The sequence below is a fragment of the Macaca nemestrina genome, chromosome 12 (assembly GCF_043159975.1).
Source record: "Macaca nemestrina isolate mMacNem1 chromosome 12, mMacNem.hap1, whole genome shotgun sequence".
Lineage (NCBI taxonomy): Eukaryota > Metazoa > Chordata > Mammalia > Primates > Cercopithecidae > Macaca > Macaca nemestrina.
The window spans coordinates 42482790-42493989 of NC_092136.1; the positions used below are offsets into that span (position 1 = coordinate 42482790).

The window sequence follows — 11200 nt, forward strand, 5'->3', positions numbered from 1 at the left end:
ATATATTTCCAATGAACTCACCAGCTGTCATCCATTACAGATAATGTTCAAGATGTCTGTTTGAGATTAGTTCAAAAGATCTAAGATTATTTTGGAAAGCTATTAACCATAACAACAACAAAATAAATTTCTAGTGTGTGTGTGTGTGTATGTGCGTGTGTGTGTGTATGTGCGTGTGTGTGTGTGTGTGTCTGCATGTGTGGTGGTGTTCTCACAGCATGTAAAATATTGTTAAAAAGTGGGAAGAAGACCACCACCATAAAACATCTGTTAAGTACCACACCCCAGGTTGGGACATTATCCAATTTCTTTTGTTTTAGCTTAATGACCAGATTTTCAGATTATTGCACCTATTATAGAGGGAAAGTATGCTTACAATTAGAATCACTAGATTAAGGCCACTCAGACTACAGGAAATATAGCTAGATTTCACACTCTGTTCCATCTGTCTCCAAATCTTCTGTAATTTCTAACACACTCACTGTGTTTTGTGTCACAAGTTGGATATTATTTTTATACATAAAATTTCCCACGCTCAATTAAAAAGGGGCTTTTTTAGATACTTATTTTGCATATAGCACCAAGCATGCCTGTAGCTTTGTTTAAGTGGCAATACAGCATTTTGCCTTTCCCAAGTCCATCAGGAAATCAGTGAATCAGCTTGGGAAACTGTAAAACATGGATCATATTTCTGTCTACTGTATAACCATATAAAGTCCTGCGATATCTTTCAAAAAAGAACCTAACATCAAGTGTAGGTGTTATATGTGGAGAAATATAGAGTACCTGTGCTGGAATTCGCCGCTTAAATTATAGTGCCTCCATGTAGCATGTTTTTGTTTGAGTATCCGTGGTGGGCAGGGTGATGGCAGATTATACTAGTAAGGGAAAAGAAAGAATATTGTGGTGTGTATTCTTAAATCTCTACATAGAGAGCTTTCCTGCTTGGTCACTGATGCCCAACCATTTATGCATTAATCAGTTCTCTTTAATCACTTTCTCCTTCAAGAGTTGTTGCTCTTCTTTTTTTATACAGCTAGAAAAACAAGGAAACAAGGACTTTAGATTCTCAAGAGACCTAACAGAGAAATCAGCCGCTTATGAGAGTTGACAAAGTACATCTCAGAACATTTTTTTTGGTAGAGACTAATGTGCTTCTGAGCACATTAATGATAGGAATTAGAGTCATTACTTCCTCATACCTAAATGCCCTCCTATTTTAGTCTCGCTGTGTTTGAATCTAAACGTGAGTATGACGAACAGAAGTGATACTGGTTATTCTCCTCCAACAACATTACAGGACATTAGCAACAACAAAATAACAAAACAGCAGTTACAATTTCTTGAAGTATTTCTCTGTAGTTTATATGAATTATCTTAGTTATGCTCACCACTTGTTTAGGAGAGATATATCATTCTTATCTTCATTTTATAAATAAAAAACTGAAGAACCAGAGCGGCTAAAAAACTTGCATAAGGTCACAGAGCTAATAGGTGGTAGAGCCAGGAAAGAGATCTGTTTATCTCCAATATCCAAGCTATTAATTTCCAGATTATGCCGACGATTCTGGTTATCTACTGCTGTGCAACTCAGTGAGAAAGGTTCCTCTTTGCAGCATCAAATGGGCCGCTCATCTAGGCTGAGGAAGCCACTTTCAAAGTGGCTTATTCACTTGGTTGGTAAAATTCTGTGAGCGGTTTTCTTCTTTTCATTTGAGCGTCTCTGCAGGCACATGGGATTTCTCATAACATGCTGACTGAGTTCCAAGAGTGACTTAAGAAATCCAAGAAGCTGCAATGCTTTTCATGACTTAGTCTCATTAAACACTTACCTTAGTTCTTTCATAGTCAGAAATCTACCCCTACTCAACAGACAGAGCATAGACATCATCTCCCTATGAAAGAACTGTCAAAGTCACTTGGTAAGAAGAGTATGCGAATTGAGAGATCCTTGTATTCATTTTTTTTGAAATAAAGTTTACCACATAGACTCATTTGTATGTTTGAAGAATCAACAACCCACTAAGTATATGTGTACGTTATAAATTTTTATATAAGTAAATTTTACTTTTGTATATTACAAAGCAATATACGTTACAGAAAATACAGGTATATTAAGAAAAAGAAATTAAGAAGTACTTCCACATCTCACTCACCCAGAGACAATGAGTGTTACACATTTTGGGGCATATTCGCTCAATCTCTTCTCTGTATACTCAGATACATGCCTAGAAGACACAGGGATATATCTATATGATACACACACATGCACACTCATACACACACACACGCACATGCACACGTGTGCCCTTGCACACATGAGTATCTATTTGAGTCAGGTTCATGATCTTTCATCATTCTTCCTATCTGCCATCAGAGCCAAGCATATGGAATCTACTGGTGTCCAGCATATCCCCTACATTTTAGTTATAGCTATCACAATCCATAAAATTTGTAGGACTTAATTGACCGTGGAAAAAACTAACGCTCTCCATTTACTTATTATTAATGTTCTTCTTATTTTCCTGCCTTTACTGTTAAATTTTTAAATTCACAATTAGCACACATACTGATAGGAGGGACTTTGGACAGTTATACCTTGCTAGTTATGTATGTAATATGTATATAAACCTGAAATAGGTTTAATAGAGATTGCAGGGAGAACAACTGAAATAAAAATCATAAAGACAAGTTTTTTTAAATGTGAAGAATTTTTTTTTTTTTTTTTTGAGACGAGACGGAGTCTCGCTCTGTTGCCCAGGCTCGAGTGCAGTGGCCCAATCTCGGCTCACTGCAAGCTCCGCCTCCTGGGTTCACGCCATTCTCCTGCTTCAGCCTTCCGAGTAGCTGGGACTACAGGCACCCGCCAACACGTCCGGCTAATTTTGTTTTGTATTTTTTAGTAGAGATGGGGTTTCACAGTGTTAGCCAGGATGGCCTCGATTTCCTGACCTCGTGATCCACCCGCCTCGGCCTCCCAAAGTGCTGGGATTACAGACGTGAGCCACTGTGCCCGACCAAGAATTTTTTTTAATGAGGTAATGTATTTGATTTCCAATGAGAATGACTCCATAGAGAGTGAAGAACTATGATATGGTAGACAGATGGTAAAAGTACTGGAGAAATGTTCTCAAATAGGGAGAAAAATGGTAGAACACTACACATCTGAAGGGTTTGGCTTTGTGCAGGAGCATAAAAAGCTTATATCTGATGAAAGACAGGCAGAGTATGTTGATACAGACACAACTAAGTGGCTATTCATGCTATAGTTAGCCTACAACAGTTTTCTACTGTATATTTGTATTTTATTAACAATAAGAAACAAGGTCAATATGCACTTATTTGCCATGACTTCAGGGTGACAGGTCGTACTTTCTGACTCTTGAGACATAATATACAGTTATGTGAGATTCTTTGTCCGATGGCACATTAGCAGATTATAATGTGGTGAGCAGAGGTTTGAAATATGCTTGCATAGTTGGTCTTGTTCTTCTGCCTTTAATTATAAAAAGAGCATGCTTCAGTCAGTTTTGGCCTAAGAAGGAAGAAGTGATATGCAGAGAAGATATAGAACTCATCTATAACTTGGAGCTTAGCACACACAGAGTCTAGCTTCAATCAGCAGAACCAGCTGACCTACAGATGCTTTAGGAAGAATAAATTACTGAAGTTCTAAGTCACTGAGCTTTAGAGTTCTTGTAAAGAGCAAATAGTTTGCAAATATATCAGCAAGAAATGTTGAATATCTATCTTCCAACAAAATTTACATCAAAAGTAAAATTTTGCATCAACTGTCTAACAGTGACAATTATTCTCAACATAAACAAATAGTAAAATACCTTTTATTCTCCCCTAACATTCTACCCCATTTTTTTCAACCTTGTCCTCAACATAAAATATCCAACTTAACACTTGATGCTTTAATTTATTTTAGCTATCCCAGAGAGGTTTTGATACCAAGAAGAGGGGATGGCTTAGTCTCAGCCCACAGTGTATCTTTTTCTCATGATAAAGAATACATATAGACACCTAATGCTTTGGTTTTATTTACATCTCTATCTCAGTGCCTAATGCAATGCTTGGGGACATGGCAGATAGTATTTGCTGAATCAATGAATAGATGAACAGATGAATATTTCTTATAAACAAGGATGTGATACATATCATAATAGTGATACAAAGAAGGAAAATAAGACAAAGAATGGGAGAGATTCGTTTCGATTGATAATTCTGTATGTGAAAATGGAGAAATTGTTTAAGGGAAAAATAATTCTATGGCCCCTAGGAAGATGATGAGTTTTTCACTTCGTATTAAAATCATCTAAGATCTTAATGAAACCCCATGAATTAGTGATCTCTAATGTACATTTTCACACCATTTTAGACTATAATTAACACCATATTTTACTTGCTTCATTTAACATAAAAACTCTAAGGATAAATCTAGCCTCATAATACGGTCAACTTTGAAATTCACTCCAAAAGATGATTTTAGCATTTTTAATTAAATATTGTCACCTGATAATTTGTTATCTGTCATGGTATTGGCAGTAAGCATTTCTTCTCCTATCTAGATTTAATAAGAAATAATGAATTAAGCCTGGGCTTTAGTGTCAAGAGACTTTAGGTCATTTTTTTGTGTTCACATTAATTCTATTACCAAAATAACGTTATCTAATCATGCTAAATCTCCTTTTTCCCTTGTGTAAAATGAAGTTTTAATTATAATAGTTCCTGTTGTTACTATGCAAGAGTTTTTTTTAAGGACTAAACTAAATTTTTAAAACGTAACTTTTTAAGTTAAAAAAATAGAAAAAATACTAATTATTACAACCAATTTACATAAGCTAACAGTAATAATACTGTTTCTTACAAATGTACAAACTCTAGGCGTTTGCATTCTAAATTGTGTGAAGTGGGTGTGTTTATGTGTTCTGAGGTATTTTGGAATGCTAGCATCTCTAAGTGAATCTGGAATAATTAGTATGCTTACCTAATTATTTCCCTTTATTTGTCAACTTTTAATAAGTATTGATTCCTTATGACTTAGACATTATAAGCAGGGCTGGATTTAGGTTATGTGGGGTCTAAAGTTCATACAGCTTGGGGGCTATTTTAAGAAAGAGAATCAAAAATTATAAACAAAATTCAGCATATAAGTTAATATACATTTAGAAAGAAAAAGTAACTTACAGCACATTACAATTTTAAAAAGCAAACTAATAACAGAAACTCAAAAAATAACATTTTATTAATTATCTGTATGTCATACCTCTATAATATAATGTATATTATCTGTATGTTTTTTGATTCCCTTCTGATATGAGTAAAAATTCTGTTTTGTTTCCTGTGGAGATAATAAAATAAAAATTAATGTTTTATGTAGCATAGTTGGTTGAAATTGTTTTTGTATTTTGATATATATAAAAGCAAGATTCATCTTCTCAAGTCAAGTCATTATATAACTCAAATATTTAGAGTCCCAAAAATTTTGGATATGTTGTCAAATTTGGAAAACCTTTTATAAAAAGTGTCTTAAATATATGAGATATTTGCAAATCTCTGCATATCTGAAAGATCTTTCAAAAAGGAACTCTTGACTCTTTATGTATCAAACCTTGTTTCTGTTCTGCTACACACATAATTCCACTGCGTAGAAAGTGATCATAACAGGCACCTTCATTTTAACCCACCAGCTGAGTCGATCTAGAAGAGCAGTGTATTTCTGGACATTCTTACGCCAAAAAATTCCTAACACGTATGGTTATGATTTTGAGCTACATAATTGCATTTCACTAAACTTTATTAAAAGGTATCTTTCATTCACTATCCCTCAGCCAGATCACAAAATTTCTTACAGCTGCTCCATTGGTCCTCAAGAGGAATATGTGGTAAGATGTGATTTGGAGACAGCAGCCTAAACTGCTTATGGTTAAAAAATTTTACAAAAATAATTGGAATACAAAATGGTACAGCCACTTTGGAAAACTGTTTAGCAGTTTCTTATAAAACTAAACATGCAATTACCGTACTACCTAACAATTATACTACTGTCAAGACAGTGCAAGAACTCCAGAGAGATTTACCTAACTCCAGAAGTATATGTTTGCCTTTCAAAGTAAAATAAGAATCCAGAATTTGGAAACATCTTTAGATCACAAAGCCAGGGACACCAGAGATTTTCTGCCCCTTGGAGAGATGTATTTACATTACAAAGGCTAGAGTGATAACCCAGGAAATTTTCTTAATACTTTATGTACTATTAACTCTTGGGCAAAAATAAACAGGGCATTTTATTTTATGAGACAATCTGGAGGATGAAACGAGAAGAAAGCAGAAGGTGGAGCAGAGAGGAGTGAAGGCTGAAGTTATACAGAAGGAGGGTAAAGCACTCAAAAGAATTGTAGGAAGAACAAGAGCAAAGGGTGATGAAAAAATGTTTGGCAGCTGTCATATATCTTAAAGAAAGCTACAAAAAATAACATCAATTGCAATTTACCAATGACATAAAATTAAGACAGAGCTAAAAAATGAAGCTGAAGTTTTATTCCAACTGCTAGGAAAAGCAGAGAGTAAGGTAGGAACCAAAGCAGAGCACACATTTCCCAAGAGCAAATGAAAGATGTGATTAAAGACAAGATCACACCAGCATCAGTGATCAAAGAGAGGTGAGTCCAAAGAATACCAATGGCCTGGGCAGAGCAGATGTGCAGCATGGCTTATATGTGCACTGTTTGCTAACTTCATGCTCTTAGGGCTTTCAAAACTGGAAGAAAAATGTCCTAAGTGATTATCATCTTCTCTAGTTCCCTATGGTGCTTCTAGAGAAACCGAGATCCCAAAATACAAAGGAATTTATTCAAAGTCACATTTTACTTTCATCTCATAGTCACGACCTTTGTTAAATCAAGTTTACAGTAAAGCTCCCGCCTTACATATTTTAAGTTCAGCTTAAAGGTTTTTCTGTACATTGTGAATTATAACAAGTGAAGTTGTAAACAGTCTATGGCCTACACTTGTGCCAGTCACTGAGTTTTGACCAATCGAATAGAGCCAACTGTTCAAACGGTGTTCAAATAAGGCAAATGCCGAGCTGTAACCAATCCAGTTGTTTCTGTACCTCACTTCCGTTTTCTGTATGTCATTTTCCTTTTTCTGTCCATAAATCTTCTTTCATCCTATGGCTCCACTGGAGTCTCTGAGCCTCCCCTGGCTCAGAAGGCTGCCAGATTCACAAAAATTGTTCATTGCTCAATTAAACTTCTTTAAATTTACTTTGGCTGAAGTTTTCTTTTATCATCTTGTATTGTTCCAGCATTACCTTTTTCAATTACGGCATAATGTTTTCTATTTTTAATTCAGATTTGAAGTAGGAATAGTTAAAACTATATACACAGATGCCCTCTCTCTCTCTCTCACATACACACACACACACACATACACACACAGACGCACACACACAGGAAAAGGAAGAAAGGACATTTCATTTATAGAAAATGGCTCTTTGCAGTTTGTCATGGTAAGTTAGCATGTCACTTTAGGCAAAGATGTGAAAGGATGTGGTGAATACTGTGCATTAACCTCAAACACCCTCCACCTTCTCAGAGCTATTCAATCCTTTGGAGAAAGACCTCTATAACCTTATACCAACAGTCTAAGATACACTTGGAAGTATTAAGTTGGTGTCACATAGAATATGAAGTATCAATGGCTAAAATGTTCTAGACCATGTAGTTCCTCAAATGGAATTCCTCTATTCTATTTTAACATTTATTTTGGGCTGGGCGTGGTGGCTCACGCCTGTAATCCTTGGGAGGCCGAGGTGGGCGGATCAAGAGGTCAGGAGGTGGAGACCATCCTAGCTAACACGGTGAAACCCTGTCTCTACTAAAAATACAAAACATGAGCCCGGCATGGTGGCGGGTGCCTGTAGTCCCAGCTACTCAGAGGCTTAGGCGGGAGAATTGCATGAACCCAGGAGGCAGAGGTTGCAGTGAGCCGAGATTGGGCCACTGCACTCCAGCCTGGGCGACAGAGAGAGACTCTTGTCTCAAAAAAAAAAAAAAAAAAAAAAAAACCATTTATTTTGTTAATGGATGTTTTATTGACTGTCACTCCATATCCTTTTGTAAAGAAGTGCAATGTGTGTTCTCACTCATAGGTGGGAGTCGAACAACGAGAACACATGGTCACAGGGCAGGGAACATCACACACCGGGGCCTGTTGGGGGTTGGGAGCTAGGGGAGGGATAGCATTAGGAGAAATACCTAATGTAAATGATGAGTTGATGGGTGCAGCAAACCAACATGGCACATGTATACCTATGTAACAAACCTGCACGTTGTATGCAGGTACAATAGAACTTAATGTATAATTTAAAAAATAAATAAAAAGAAAGAAGTGCAATGTAATTTATGGATGAATACACAAAAATAGCAATAGAAAGGCTTTCAGAGCAGAAGTCAGGGACTTTTCCTATTACTTGCTATGTGACATTGAATTGCTTCTTAATGTCTATGGGCTCCAAGTTAAAAAAAAATCAGGATAGTGAAATAGATATCCAAGATCTCTACCTATGTCTATATCTATATCACATTCTGTTACCTAGATTTTAAAAAAGCACCTTGGTAACCTGTATATTTACGGCAAGCTTGTAGCTCCTCTTATAACCCTCTCTCTACCCAGCCTCTTCTTTCTACCATCTCTTCTCTTCTTTCCTCCAACCTTCATTTCTCCATCCTCCCCAGCTCCTTCAAGGTGGGGAAAGGGGGAGCAAAAACAACATTGACTTTCTTTTACTATATGGCCAGAAATTGGTCCTTTGTGAAGGAAACTTGTAATAATCGTTTGTATTTGGCTCTTTCGTTAATAGCTTTTTAGGTCAGTGAGAAGATGGATCACAATTTTTACCTAGTCAAATAGCACTCTATGTTTTCACATCAGCCTTAAAGGGCTTTAGGGAAATCTCTTTCCATTTACTGAAACTATTTTAATAAAAGCCCTTTCTAACCTTTGACAACTCTGGCACAACAACAGGAAAATATTTTGTATCTAAACCCTGGGAAATAATAGATTAAAAACTTAGGGAACCATAAATGATATTTATTGTTAGTAGTATCCAGGGCAATTTTGTTTCTCCACAAACATCAGACTGTTTTATCTAAAAAAAAAGAAAAACTGAAAATTAGATCTTACCATCACTGCTTATAAGATGAAGTAGAAAGTTGCATCATTCCTTTACTACAGATTTATTGATTCAGTAAAAGTTGCAGTAATAAGAAAGCTTCAGACACAGTGCTTTGTGACAGAGCCTGTCTAGTAATGAAGCCAACATGTTGCAGAACAAGCTAAGAATGGCAAAAGACTGAGTCCTCCTATGTCATTCAAAGATTCAGATAGGCTTTTCTTAAAGCCTAAAATATCCTTGGACCCTTCAGTTGTGTATATCAAACAATTCCCATTTTTGTTTGGCCAACTTGAGTGATTCATATTATTTGCAATTTTTTAAAGTGCTAAAATAAATCAAGGGTATAATGTGATCAGGTTTATATTTTATAGAGAGAGCACTGTCACTCTGATGCCAGAACAGAAACAGATTGGAGTGGAGAGAATAGGAGAAGGGATACCAAGAAAAAACTAGTTTACAGGAGAAATCTAATGAGGGTCTAAAAGCATCTTCTCTGGGAGGAAGGGAAGTTTAATTAAATTAGGGTTTTCTTATTTTATTTCAGTTAGCCCTTCACCCCCAGAGCTTGGCACATAGATTTATTAATGAATTAATAAACTCAGAGACATATTTAAAAAATAAAAGTTGATGATGGAAGAGGTAGAGATGGTGAAGGTTGGTGAGGAAGTTGTTGAGTAGAATGCTTATGAAGTACTGAAGGTAGCTGGCTGGGTAATATTGGTATTATTGAGTTTGAGAAGGAAGAGTGGTTGATGGTTAGTGAATAGGGCTATATAGAATAGCAAATTAAAAATTCAGCTTCCCACACTGTGAAGGCCTTGATTTATGACTTTTGATGTCTTTCATTACTCTTCTATATCTTCAACTTAAAGCATAATAAAGCAGAATCCCGTATTCACCTATTTAAAATCTTACCTAATCTTCCAGAATTCTTACAAAATGTCCTCATGGGCCAGTAGAATTTTAACAGGTAGTTATGAAAACTTTGGCTACTTTTGTTTAAGCAGATTCCCTCTTATCCTAATTCAAATGAAAGCTCATATCTTTTTCATGGTGTTCTCTAATAACCTATTTCTCACATCCCATGAATTGCATGCCTTAGTAGCTTTTCTTCCCTGCCAAATTAGGAGCCTAGATCACTCATGTATTCCTTTTGATGTCCTAAGACAATGCTTAGGACCTTTTGGATTTCAGCAAATATTTATTTAGAAAATTAAACAGAAATTTTAAAGTTCTCTCGAATTTCCTCGTTTTGGTCAAATGTACATAGCTCGCCTTTCTTCTTCTTCGTTGTATGAATAGACTCTAGCTTTACAAATATATCTACAGCCAAACACCTATCAGCACCTACAGGGCTACCAACCTTCTACAAGACAACATCATCTTTTTTGGGGTTTGTTGCATTAGCTCCCCAACTGTTCTCTTGCACTCTTGCCATTCTCAGTCCACAGTCAACACACAGTCCAAAGTGACCATTATAATTTTTAGTTGGCTCAACCAGTGATGTTCTCAACTCACTGCACTATCTTCCCATTAACTCAATGTAGATCCTAAGTCCTTGCAATAGATTACAAAGCACTAAGTGATCTGGTCCACAATTACTTTTCTGACTTTTACCTCCTATCAGTCTCTTTCATAGCTTCCAATACATAGCTTTTGTATCATCTTACTCCTATCTTCAGGAATATTCTTCCAACTTATATCTAGGTGGCTGACTCTCTCACCTACTTTAGTTTTGTTGTTGTTGCTGTTCTTCTCAACTGTTGTCTTCTGAGTGAGTCCAAATTTAAAATTGCAACTCTCTCTCCATTATATACACAAACTACTTATCTTCTTTCTCTGATCTATTTTTCTCCATTGCATGTACCACCTTGTAAAATACTACAGCATCTTTTTTTTTTTTTTTTTTTTTTTTTTTGGTGAGATGGAGTCTCGCTCTGTCGCCCATGCTGGAGTGCAGAGGCACGGTATCAGCTCACTGCAACCTCTGCCTCCTGGGTTCAAGTAATTCTC

At 36.1% G+C, this 11200-nt stretch overlaps 1 long non-coding RNA gene across 1 annotated transcript; it reads right to left on the minus strand.

The window, feature by feature from the left end:
• Positions 1-3013: 3013 nt before the first annotated feature.
• LOC139357491 (uncharacterized) lies at positions 3014-5109 on the minus strand. The gene is made up of 3 exons (XR_011610756.1): positions 4994-5109; positions 4519-4570; positions 3014-3496 (listed from the first exon to the last, which is right to left on the minus strand). It is a non-coding gene; the product is annotated as an uncharacterized lncRNA (long non-coding RNA).
• Positions 5110-11200: the final 6091 nt, after the last annotated feature.